This window comes from Balaenoptera physalus (assembly GCF_965194825.1).
Source record: "Balaenoptera physalus genome assembly, chromosome: 19".
NCBI lineage: Eukaryota > Metazoa > Chordata > Mammalia > Artiodactyla > Balaenopteridae > Balaenoptera > Balaenoptera physalus.
This window is the reverse complement of record NC_138900.1, coordinates 53,579,886-53,593,421: the sequence shown is the minus strand read 5'-3', so window position 1 is coordinate 53,593,421 and position 13,536 is coordinate 53,579,886. Positions and strand designations below refer to the sequence as shown.

Genomic DNA, 13,536 nt, shown 5'->3' with positions numbered 1-13,536 from the left:
CAGAGCTCAGTAGTTGTGGCGCACGGGCTTACTTGCTCCACGGCATGTGGGATCTTCCCAGACCAGGGCTCAAACCTGTGTCCCTTACACTGGCAGGCAGATTCTTAACCACTGCACCACCAGGGAAGCTCCTGTTTTGTTACTTTTTAACAGAACTATTCAAGGGTCTAGGGTTTGTAGTTTACAAAGCACTTTTACATTTATTATCTTCATCATCTCATTTGTCCCTTAGATCATTTTGAAGTAAGGGCAGAAAATCATTATCCCCACTTTGCGTTTGAGGAAACTTGGTCTTAGAGCAACTATTCAACTTGCTTAAGGTCACAAAGGCGATAGCTGACAGAGTTAGCACCTGAACCTGGTATTAAAACTCCAAGAGTTCTTCCCAGTACTTCAAAAATAAACATTATATTGGACTTCCCCAGTAGTCCAGTGGTTAAGACTCCGCACTTCCAATGCAGGGGAACATAAGATCCCACATGCCGTGCGGCATGGCCAAAAAAAAAATTTTTTTTAATAAATAAATAAACATTATATATACATGAAATTATATGATTGCTAGGATTTGTTTTAAAATACTCCCGGGGGAGGAACTTCCCTGGTGGTCCAGTGGTTAAGAATCCGCCTTCCAATGCAGGGGACGTGCGTTCGATCCCTGGTCGGGGAACTAAGCCCGTGTGCCACAACTAGAGAGAAGCCCGCGTGCCGCAACAAAGAGCCCGCACGCAAAGAAGGATCCCGCATACCGCGATGAAGATCCCGAGTGCCGCAACTAAGACCCAACGCAGCAATAAATAAATATTAAAAAAAAAAATACTCCCGGGGGAAAAAATATTGAGGAAGGAAAATAGGAGAGAAAAAAAATGCAACAAAACGGGCAAAATATTTTTTTTTAAAACAATTTATTTATTTTTGGTTGCACTGGGTCTTAGTTGCTGTGCGTGGGTTTTCTCTAGTTGTGGCAAGCAGTGCGCGGGCTTCTCATTGTGGTAGCTTCTCTTGCTGCGGAGCACGGGCTCTAGGCACGTGGGCTTCAGTAGTTATGGCTCGCAGGCTCTAGAGCACAGGCTCAGTAGTTGTGGCACACGGGCTTAGTTGCTCCGCGGCATATGGGATCTTCCCGGACCAGGGCTCTAACCCGTGTCCCCTGCACTGGCCGGCGGACTCCCAACCACTGCGCCACCAGGGAAGCCCCTGGGCAAAATATTGATCACTGATGAAGGTATATGATAAATACATGATGGTACATTATATTATTCTCTATTTTCATGTGTATTAGAAATTGTTCATAACCAAAAACTTTTTAAGTCAAAAAGCCTCGACAAACAAGACATTTCAATCCTTAAAATTTTTCATAAATAATAAAAAATATTAATAGAGATCTAAATAAAGAACTACTTTTCACAATAACCATAAATACCACGGACTTCAGGATAAAACAAAATTTAAGGGTAAGCAAAACCAATATACTCTATATTCTTTCAACATAGTGAAATATAAGAAAAGCATAAAGCTACTACAGCTCTCAGAGATCAAGAACTAAATATAAAATCAGTTTTTGACTGTCTAAAGCCCAGTCACTGTACTTTTTTTCCTTCTTCTTTTTTTTTTTTTTTTTTTAATCTTTTGGCCATTCTGTGCAGATGTGGGGGCTTATTCCCTGACCAGGGATCGAACCCATGCCCCCTGCACTGGAAGCACGGAGTCTTAACCACTGGACTGCCAGGGAAGTCCCTGTACTTTCAAAGAGAATCTTATTTATTATGAACCCTAACTTGGTGTGTGGGGAACAAGAGAAATCTAAAAATCAATCAAGATCAATGGTAATACTCTGCTAAGAAATAACTTCTCTCTAGGAAGACACCTCAATGATTCTACAGAGCAAACAAAGACTATCAGAAAAAGCCTAAATCTAGTCCCAAAACGTGTAATCCAATGGGAAAAATCACAAAAGTTTAAGCCACCTGAGAGAAAAACAAGTTACCTGGAGCAATTTCTCAGCTATCAGCCTCAGAATCACAGAAATATAGTTTATTCCACTAGCTTTTTTTTTTTTTTTGGCCGCACCATGCGGCATGTGGGATCTTAGTTCCCCGACCAGGGATCAAACCTGCGGGCCTTGCACTGGAAGCACAGAGTCTTAACCACTGGACCACCAGGGAAGTCTCAAAGCCACTACCTTTTTATGGAAGAAACTGAGGATGCAGGATGTTAACTACCTCGTACAAGGTCACAGAATTAGTTGCTAGCCCGACTCATGTCTCATGATTCCCCCATTCAGCACTCTTCCTCTAATACCAGGCTGCCTCTAGCTTAGAGAAAACCAGTAATCTTTTTTCCTTGGGCTGTGACAACTTACTACTACTTGACTTCTTCATATATCACAAGAAAATATCTTAATAGGTGTCAACTAAAAAAATGTACATGGAATTTGAGAATTAAGTTTTATTCGGGGCATTACTGGAGACTATAGCCAGGGATAGAGCCTCTCAGACAGCTCTGAGGGACTGCTCCAAAGAGGTAACGGAGGAGCCAGGACACATATGAGTTTTTGTGGGAAACAACACAAAACAAAAAGAAACATGTAGTCAAACATCAAAAGATGTTAATCACAAAAAAACAGACATCTCAAGTTAATGATTTTAGTGCTTTTCTACGTATGGGAAAATGCAAGAGTCTAGGTTTACTGAAACCATTCCTTTGATGTGCATCTTAACTATTGAGGGCCGGTATCCTGTTTTTCTCCATCCTGAATTCCCTTCAGGGTGCACCACTGGGGGGCTGCAGGGGCAGCAGTGGCTGATGGCTTGATGGCGGGCAACACTCTTTGTTTACTGAAATGGCAGGCAACATTTTTTTTTTGTCCACATAGGCATGAATAAAAAAACAAAAGTTTATTTACATAGTACAGAATTTAGTATATTTCAGAATATATTCTAAGATCAAAACTAAACAAAAAGTTCTGGTTCCAGTGAAGATGGGTATACATAACACTCCATGGAGACTCCTGCCTCTCTCTCCTCTGAATGCAACTAAAATCCTCGACAAAATGCATGCCACAGCTACCCGAGGACTCTGAAAAATAAATGACAGCGAGCAGACTGGAGAAAGAGAGCAGAATTTGAAGTTCCCTCAAACTGGCAAGAAACTATCATTTTCCTCCAGTATTGCCCAGCCTGTACCCAAGGGCAGCCCAAAACCCAGAAGTGCTCACTGGGTACAGAGAAGGAACTCTAAGAAAAACCCTCTCTTTCTGGTCCAAGGAGCAGAGAAAGAAAGATAAAGGACAATGGAGGAAAAGGCTCTCTTTTGTTTAGTTTTGTCCTTCGCTCCACCCGTGCCCCCAGGCAATACTGCAACGGTGCTGGCTGCGACAGAAAAGCAATGGCAGTAGCAGCCAGGCAGGCACCTAGAAACGGGGCATGGGAGACTCTTCTCTTCTGACCAGAGGAGCTGTGATCCTAAGAGCATGGCGTAAATCACTCCCTATCCTCCCACTGCTTGATAAAGGTGAATTCGCCAAGAAAATACAACAATCCTAATTGCAAACGTATTCGACAGTAGTGCTAAAACATATATGTGGCAAAAATTGACGGATATGAAAGGAAAAATAAACCACCACTCAATTATAGTTAGAGACTTCAACATGCTTTCTAAGAATAAAACTATAGACAGAGTACCAGCAAAGGTGTAAAAGATGTGAATGCCATTGTCAACTAACTGGATCTAACCAATACCTATAGAACACCCCAACCAACAACAACAGAATATACATTTTTCTCAATTACAGAACATTCACCAAGATAGACCATGTCTTGGGCCATTAAAAAAAAAAAGTTAGGGAATTCCCAGGCGGTCCAGGGGTTAAGAGTCGGTGCTTTCACTGCCGTGGCCGGGGTTCAATCCCTGGTTGGGGAACTGAGATTCCGCAAGCCACGCAGACAAAATAAATAAATAAATAAATTTAAACGAATGGAAATTATACAAAATATGGTCTCTGACCATAAGAGAATTAAACTAGAAATCAGTAACAGAAAGCTAACTGTAAAACTCTCTGTGTACTTGGAAATTAAACAATACATTCCTAAATAATCCATGGGTAAAAGAGGTAATATCAAGGGAAATTCGTAAATACAGTGAACAAAAACATAAACATACATCAAAATCTGAGTTATACACTAAAGCAGTGCTTAGTGGGAAACATACAGCATTAAATGCTTGTATAAGAACAGAAGAAACATGTCAACAATCTGCCAATCTAAGGTTCTACTTTAAGAAACTAGAGGGAACTCCCTGGCAGTCCAGTGGTTAGGACTCCAAGCTTTCACTGCTGAGGGTACGGGTTCAATCCGGGTCATCCGTGGTCAACCCTGGTCGGGGAACTAAGATCCCGTGAGCTGTGTGGCACAGCAAAAAAAAAAAAAAAAAAACAAACAAAAAACTAGAAAAATAGCAAAATAAACCCAAAAGAACTAGAAAAAAGCAAATAATAATAATAAAAAGAACCCAGAAATCAATTATATTAAAAACAAAAAAATACATCAAGTCAGTGAAACCAAAACCTGGTTCTTTGAAAAGACCAATAAAATTGATGAACCTCTGGCCAGATGATAAAAGAGAAACAATACAAATTACCAATTATTAGGAATGAAAGAGGGGATATCACCACAAACATTAAAAGGATAATTAGGTAATAGTATGAACAACTCAATGCACATCACACCTGGATATCCATATGCCAAAAAAAAAAAAAAAATGAACCTTGACCTAAATTTCACACCTATTAACTCAAAATGGATCATAGATCTAAATGTAAAACATACAACTATAAAACTTTTAGAAGAAAATATAGGAGAAAACCTTCATGACCTGGGGTTGGGCAGAATTCTTAGACATTATACCAAAGGCACAACCCATAAAAGAAAAAAATGATAAAACTGTATTTTTTTTTCATAAAAAGTACAAACTGTGCTATGAAAAACACTACTGTGCTACGAAAAACACTACTAAAAAAATGAAAAGACAAGTTACAGAGACTGGGATATTTCCAAATCACATATCAACAAAGGACATGTATGTATTCAGAACATATAAAGAACTCTTAAAAACACAACAGTTAAAACAAACCAACCCAATTTTTTAAAACAGGCAAAAGATTAAAATGGATACTTCACCAAAAAGGTATAAGGATAATAAATAAGCATATTTAAAAGATGCTCAACTACATTAGGCATTAGAGAAATACAAATTAAAACCACAGTAAGATACTTCTACACACCTATTAGAATGGCTAAAACACCAAGTGCTGGGGAGGATGCAGAGCAAATGGAACTCTCATACACCGCTGGAGGGGATGCAAAATGGTACTGCCATTCTGTTAAACAGTTTGACAGTTTCTTATGAACTTAAAACATCCACTTACCATATGACCCAGCAATCCCACAACTTGGAATTTATCATAGAAAAATGAAAACTTTTGTTCACACAAAAACCTATATATGAATGTTTATAGCAGCTCTGTTCATAATTGCCAAAAACTGGAAATAAAATGCAGTAAATCCATAAAAATGGAACACTGTAGCAATTTAAAAGGGAACAAACTATTGCTACATGGCATTACACAGCTCTAAAGTATTATGCCTAATGAAAGAAAACTGTCTCAGAAAAGGTTACATATTGAATGATTCCATTTATACGAAATTCTCAAGAAGACAATACTATAGTGATGGAGAACAGATCAATGGTTGCCAGAGGTTAAGGTTGGGGAGACTAAAAAGGGACAGCCTGTGGAAGTTTTTCTGAGATGATAGAACTGTATGCTAATTGTGGTGGTTATTACATAAATCTATACATGTGTTAAAGTTCACAGGACTGTACACTCCAAAAAAGGTCGATTTTACTGTATGTTAACCTAAAAATTAAAGTTTTTAAAAAGTAAACAAAAAAGCCTTCAATTAAACAATTTAGACCTATTTGACCAGGTACAGTAATATACACTTGGGATATTAAGTAGGCTACTGAGAAAGTTATTAATTGTTCCAACCTGCTTTAAGACACATTTAACCACTAGTAAAACAAAACTGTTCAGCCTATAAAAGATAATAGCAAACCCTTATTTAAGGGATGGCTGAAGGCAGGTCTCACCTGAAAGATGAAGTCATGTTCTTTGCCAGTAAAGCAGGGATGGGTGACAGGGAACTAAAAGGGGCTCTGCTGAGCTAACCCCCATCAAGGTGTCAAGCTGTCTAGAAAGGAGTTCCTGAGTGGCATGTTGAAACGTAGTGCTTTCCAAACACAGGCAGGTCAGAAAAGGTGCCTGTTAAGCTATATCCCTTTTGGACTTCTAAACAGGTGAACTGAGACTAAAAGAGAGGATAATGCTTTAATTATGTGGAGAAGGACAATGACAAATCTTTGAGAACTTGTATTTCTCTTTATTTCTACCTTAGGGCTTCCCTGGTGGTGCAGTGGTTAAGAATCTGCCTGCCAATGCAGGGTTCACGGGTTCGAGCCCTGGTCTGGGAAGATTCCACATGCCGCGGAGCAACTAAGCCCGTGTGCCACAACTACTGAGCCTGTGCTCTAGAGCTCGCGAGCCACAACTACTGAGCCCGCATGCCACAACTACTGAAGCCTGCATGCCTAGAGCCCGTGCTCCACAACAAGAGAAGCCATTATAATGAGAAGCCCGCACACCACAACTATGAGTAGCCCCCGCTCCCAGCAACTAGAGAAAGCCCGCATGCAGCAACAAAGACACAACCAAAAATAAATAAACAAAATTATATTTCTACCTTAGCTATGTAAGAAAGTCTATTCTAAAATTCCAGCCATTTCAAATCCTGCAAAACAGAAAATCAAAAAGCTTGCATCTATGTTTTGGCCAAAGTACTGAAAGGAGGGAGGCACACCACAGGAACTATGCATTGGAGGTAGTAGCAATTAAAGTCAAAGAATTACAAATGGAAGGAAAAATCACTGGGCTACAGAATTGGGCCTAGTAAGCTAGCCTCTCCTCTGGCCTCCTCCCCAAGTCTTCTTACACTAATAAACCTTAGAGATTATGGTTTTATATTCTGAAGATTTTGAACGACAAAGTTCTTAAATCTTTCAAAAACATACTCTTAACATGTTAAATATTCCTCACAGTTTCTACAAAGAAAAGAACACATTTAAAAGAAATGTTAGCATCAAAACAATAAAAGAAAGATCCTAATAATCAACCACCATTGCCGGCCAAGCTACCTAGGGCAAAGCCGCCTGACTTCTCCAAGCCTCTGTTCCATCAACTAAAAAATAAGGGTATCGAATCAGCTTTAAAAATCTGTGAGGGACTTCCCTGGTGGTGCAGTGGTTAAGAATCTGCCTGCCAACGCAGGGGACATGGGTCAGAGCCCTGGTCCGGGAAGATCGCACATGCTGCAGAGCAACTAAGCCCGTGCGCCACAACTACTGAGCCTGTGCTCTACAGCCCACGAGCCACAACTATTGAGCCCACGTGCTGCAACTACTGAAGCTGCCTAGAGCCTGTGCTCCGCAACAAGAGAAGCCACCACAATGAGAAGCCCGCACACCGCAAAGAACAGTAGCCCCATTCGCCACAACTAGAGAAAGCGCACATGCAGCAATGAAGACCCAATGCAGCCAAAAATAAATTAAAAAAAAAAAAAAAAAAAAAAGGCTGTTGGAGAAAATTCACAACTCTTTCAAAAAAAAATTCTATGAGAACAAACATTTATAATCACATTACATATCATCCTATTCTCAGTTTGTCAATTTTAAAAGTATCATTATTTATAAATCAAAGGTACTCCCTTCATTTGACTGCTTGTACAAAAGCATCTGTACAAGCATCTCTGTACAAGGAAAAAATAAACTAAACCAAACTTCAATAAGGAGCAAAATATCATATACTATACTTAACTGAAATACAGCCATTAAGTTTGAGAATCTTGAATTCAGAAAGCAGCAGGATCAAGGTCTTTAATCAGAAAATGAAAAAAAAAGTTTAACAGTTCAGGGCCCATAAGACTACAGTTATAAAACAGAGAATACAACATCATAAATGACATCAACATAAGCATCATTTAAATCCATTTCAAAATGGAAAGGGAGAATGTAAAAACTTTGGAATCAGAAGTTAGCTTCATGCACCTCTTCTTTTTCCTCCTTGTTCAATTCAATTAGTCACACTACCCCAGAGATGACCTAAGTAACAGGGAAACACGTTATACCAGTAAGTGCCAATCACTCATTCAACAAATATTTGCTGAGCATTCTCTATGCCAGGCATTGCAATAGGTGGTGGGGACTGGCAAGGACACAGTCTCTGTCCTTAAGATCTCAGTCTGCTGAGGAAAACAGATTTTTAAATTCCAGCCACACAATAAAAACCAGAAATTGGGCTTCCCCGGTGGCGCAGTGGTTGAGAATCTGCCTGCTAATGCAGGGGACATGGGTTCGAGCCCTGGTCTGGGAAGATCCCACATGCCACAGAGCAGCTGGGCCCGTGAGCCACAATTACTGAGCCTGCGCGTCTGGAGCCTGTGCTCCGCAACAAGAGAGGCCGCGATAGTGAGAGACCCGCGCACCGCGATGAAGAGTGGCCCCCGCTTGCCACAACTAGAGAAAGCCCTCGCACAGAAACGAAGACCCAACACAGCCATAAATAAATAAATTAATTAATTAATTTTTTAAAAAAAAACCAGAAATTGCTAATCAATGACAGAACAGGGAATTGTATTTATGATAAGCCAAATTTTGTCATGGCCAAACTAACTCAATATAATTAGAAATTTTTTCTTTTGTGAAATTTAGTGATTTCTGGATCAGCCGAACAAATCCAAAATCCCATACAGAAAGATATTTGTAGCACAGTACCAGTACACAATTACTCATCCAAAACCTTTACGGGAAAACTGAGAATTTCCTGAATTTTAGAAAAGTAATACAGTACCTACACTGTACATCATAATTTGCCCACTGTGTCTGGAGCAGCAGTTCCATTATCAAACAATATTTCTGCAGTAACACATAAGAAGATTCACACCAAATGAGAGAAATAAATATTACAAACAGCCTCGTATCTGGTCAGATCAGACTTTAACACCAAAAGAATTATGAAGAACATCTGGTTTTCAGTATTTTGGGGATTTCAGAACTGATAAGAGATTGTGCACCCTTATCCTTATCCAATGACCCTATCATTGTTTAAAATGATGACCCTGGAGTAAAATTACCTAGGTTTGAATCCAAGCTCCACCACTTATTAGCTGTGTGTCCTTGTGTAAATAGCTTAACCTCTCAGAGTTGTGTCCTCATCTGCAAAATGGGGGAGGGGGGGTGTGAAGTACCTACCTCAATGGATTGTTACAAGAATTAAATTAGAATACATGTAAAATTCTTAGCAAAGTGCCTGACACCCAGTAATCACTAAACAAATGTTGGCCATAATGTTGGCTATATGAACAAATTATTCTTGCATAAAATAATTTTGAGCAAAAACAAGTTGAAGAAAGATACACAGTATCAATACTTACAAAGGTTTAAAACACATGAAAGTACCTATTCTTTAGAGATACTACAAAAATGCAGTAAGAGTACATGTATAACTGAATCACTTTGCTGTATACCTGAAACACTGTAAATCAACTATACTTCAATTTTAGAAATGCAGTAATGGAATAAGAAAGAACATGAATGTAAAAGATAACAAATCCAACACAGTGGCACATCTGGGAAGGAGGGGAATATGATCGGGGCAGTGATCCACAGGAAACTTCAGCTATACTAGTGATGTTTTATTTCTTAGACTAGGTAGTAGGTAAGTGAAGGTTTATTATTATTTTCCATATGCTTTACATCTGAAACATTTCTAAAAATTAGATTCAAATACATCTAATCTATGTAACGAATGCTGTAGACTACGTAACATACTTTTATTACAATGTTGAGGATTTCCTTATTTTTTGAAAGTGTTTACTTGCTTTTCAAAATACTCAAAAACCACGAGATTCCTTAAAATACAACAGCTTAAACACCTATCATAAAAAACAATACTCTATGCTTTTTAAAAAAATGTTAAGAATATAATGTATATAGTAATGACTCAGCTATATGGAACATAGCTGAGAATCCAAAACACATTTTCATAATCTCGTGCAGCCAATAGAGAGCATCACATCAACACACATCTACACAGAATATCTACTTTACTCTATTTGCAGGTTCTTATTCAGCCTTTTCCAGGATAGAATTAGAAAACTAGAGAAATTGAAGAGAGTGGGGGCCAGGAGAAAGAAGCTGTTTTGGAAAAGGACACTGATGGTAGTTAAAGTGTCACCTAACAGCAAGGGAAAAAACAAAAACGGTAGCAAAACAAACAAATAAAACTTACATATAACAGAAACGAGCGTTCAAAAGCATAGTAGCAAGACTAATAAATTCTAGAGATCTGCTATAACAACACTGTGCCTATACAATATTATATTGTGCAACTGAAAATTTGTCAAGAGGCTAGCTCTTATTGTATACTTACCACAGTTTAAAAAATAAAGTTTGTGCCCTTACTTGACTTCTATACTATTAAAAAAAGTTAAATGATTAATCAAAAAGGAAAAGATCAAATCACTGGTAAATCTCTGCCTTTGACTTTCACAATAATTACCTTAATTTATAGCTTTTTAAAAAATATCCACAATTAAAGCATTTATCTTACACACACACACACACACACACACACAGAGCATAGTAGTCGGATGATACTTAAGTGTGCTAGCAAAAAGTCTTCAAGTCTCCCTACAGTCCTAAGGGTATTAACAAATTACAAACAGTACCATAATCCATTTTTATAATAAGACCCTGGTTCATCAAGGAATGGTTCAAAAAGATCAACATTTAACATTTAAAGCAGAAGGTAGAAAAAACTGAATATAAAACTATATCCTAACTCACCAAATTATACATTAAATATGTGCAATTTTTTGTCTATTATACCTCAATAAAGCTGTTTAAAAAATAAAGGTAACAATTACATGAAAATAAAAAGTATCCATCGAATAACCAATTTCTAAAAATTATATAGTTCAGATACTCTGTTCTTATTAATTTAACTACCTGACCCATCAAAGACTGAGAAAGATATATTTAAGTCTATTACCATGACTGTGTGTCTGTCAACTTCTCCTTTTACATCTAACAACCTACATTTAGTAGTTCAATGGTTTCAGCCAATGATTAAATGTCTATATATTTTATATGTACATGCTTGTACACTTTTTCAAAATAAAATGTCCCTCTTTGTCATCTTTTATAAAACTAATAATAAAAAGTAAAACACTAGGACAAGGATAGAAAGGAAACAGAAAAATTAAAAGTCTGACTTGTTAAGGTACAGGGACTGTGGATAAATATATTCTATTTAATTAATGGTTATTTGATAAATAATGATGAAAAATACAGAGAAAAAAAGAAGTGTGAAATTCATTTTGGAAAAATTTCTATCCAAAATGGTTAAACAAAATTAGGTTTTGAAGCTTAAACTAAATTAGATTACTTTACATACCCAAAGTAATCAAAATTATAAATGCTTCACATAGGAAAGAAAAATTTTAAACAGTAGAAGAGACCAGAAAAAAAAAAATGACTGCATATGTTCCAATTCTCTTAAATTTTATCCCCAAAATGGAGAAAATGGTTATTTTCCGAAATCTCCACAAATCCCTTTGTGGGATAAAGATTTTCCTCATACATCAATACCACCTCCAAGCCATAATCTTTTTTTCCTTTGAAATACCTATTTTTCCCATTCAAATATAAGTTCCCTAAAGCCTGATCCTTATTTGTTTTATTCATCCTTGTATTCCTCTTGCCTAAAAGAGTAGGAACTCACTAAATACTGTATTTATTGAATTCTAAAGGCTAGAAGAGTCTTATCTAAAGAAAATATACTTGTCCTTTCCAAAGCATACAAAATAAAGTGCACTGGCTGCTAACAGCTATGGGAAAGGACTCAACCCAGTCTTCTATTCTACCCTGCTCAGTTAACTTTCTTCCTACTTCTGACCTCACTCCTGGGCTGTAAGCTCTGAGCTGACAGCCAACAGTCAAAAACACATCCAGGACTTCCCTGGTGGCACAGTGGTCAAGAATCCGCCTGCCAATGCAGGGGACATGGGTTCGAGCCCTGGTCCAGGAAGATCCCACATGCAGCAGAGCAACTAAGCCCGTGCGCCACAACTACTGAGCCTGCGCTCTAGAGCCCCTGAGCCACAACTACTGAGCCTGCATGCCATAACTACTCAAGCCTGGGCACCTAGAGCCTGTGCTCCACAGTAAGAGAGCCCCAGCAATGAGAAGTCCACGCACTGCAATGAAGAGTAGCCCCCACTCGCCGCAACTAGAGAAAGCCTGCGTGCAGCAACGAAGACCCAACGCAGCCATAAAAAAAAAAAGTACTTGTTTATTTATTTATTTATAAAAAAAAAAACATATAACCAAGAGGCTGGGGCTCCTGCTTGCTATTTGGTCCTTCTTCCTCTAAACTTAAACCTTAGATTTGAGCTCTAAATCTGAAAAGAAATCCTAAATTAAAAGCGATTTTCAATATCAAAATTATCTCCTTTTCTATCCACTCACTATACTTGAAGTCTTTCTTGCTAAACAATAAGAAATTAGATCTCAGTTAACTTTACCACTCATTACTGTGTAACAATCCAGTCACAGATTTGTAAGTATGGCTGAAAATACTTAAGGGACCTAAGTTAACACTGGGCAAAACCCTCCAAAAGAAGTTACTGTGCTTTCTCTCTCATACTCTCCATATGGCCTAAACTTTCAAATTATGCTCCCCACAGAACCTTTATTTCAGATTTTTATCTTGTATGTATATTTGAATTGCTTTAGTGCATTTAAAACTTGCAAAATACTCTGACCAAAACAGTAAGAATGCTTACTAGTAAGAAACTTAAACTAAATTAATCAACAGTATTATGCTTCAATCAGACTTTTACTTTCCAATATATCTTAGAGACACCACCTGTCATTAATATGACTTAGATAAGTTTTCTCACTGTGTTTTTATGGTTTTCTTTCTTTTAGGGAAAGTGGGCGGGGAGGGGAAGGCAGTGCACATCTATTTCTCCTGTATGAAGAATGTGTTCATAGAAGGGAATGTTCTACAGAGTGAACAAAAAGGAGAGACCAGTGTTAGTACATCATTGTTTGAATAAAAGAGATTAAATCTGGGGATAAGTATTTTGGTCTCTGGAGAGGCAAACACCATTGTGGGACAGGGATAGTTCTTTCATCAAGTTTCACACTGGCCTAGAATGATGAAACACTCAAGACCAGCCAACTTTATATGCTCTGGTTTCAGGCTCACAATGCAGCTTTCACAATGCAGCTTTCTGATTATTAATCACCTTCTTAAGTACCTTGCCTCCCAAACACCTCCATACAAGGAACAGAATGCCCTGAAAGTAGACACAGGTATTCAGTAGAAAAGCATAACCCCTTATGAATTACAACACTGTTATT

The 13,536-nt window shown here is 38.1% G+C and overlaps 1 protein-coding gene across 1 annotated transcript in view; it reads right to left on the bottom strand.

Moving 5' to 3' along the window:
- Positions 1-13,536, bottom strand: part of AP1G1 (adaptor related protein complex 1 subunit gamma 1) — a 79,281-nt gene that overhangs the window by 55,037 nt on the left and 10,708 nt on the right. The gene's annotated exons all lie outside the window — the stretch shown is intronic.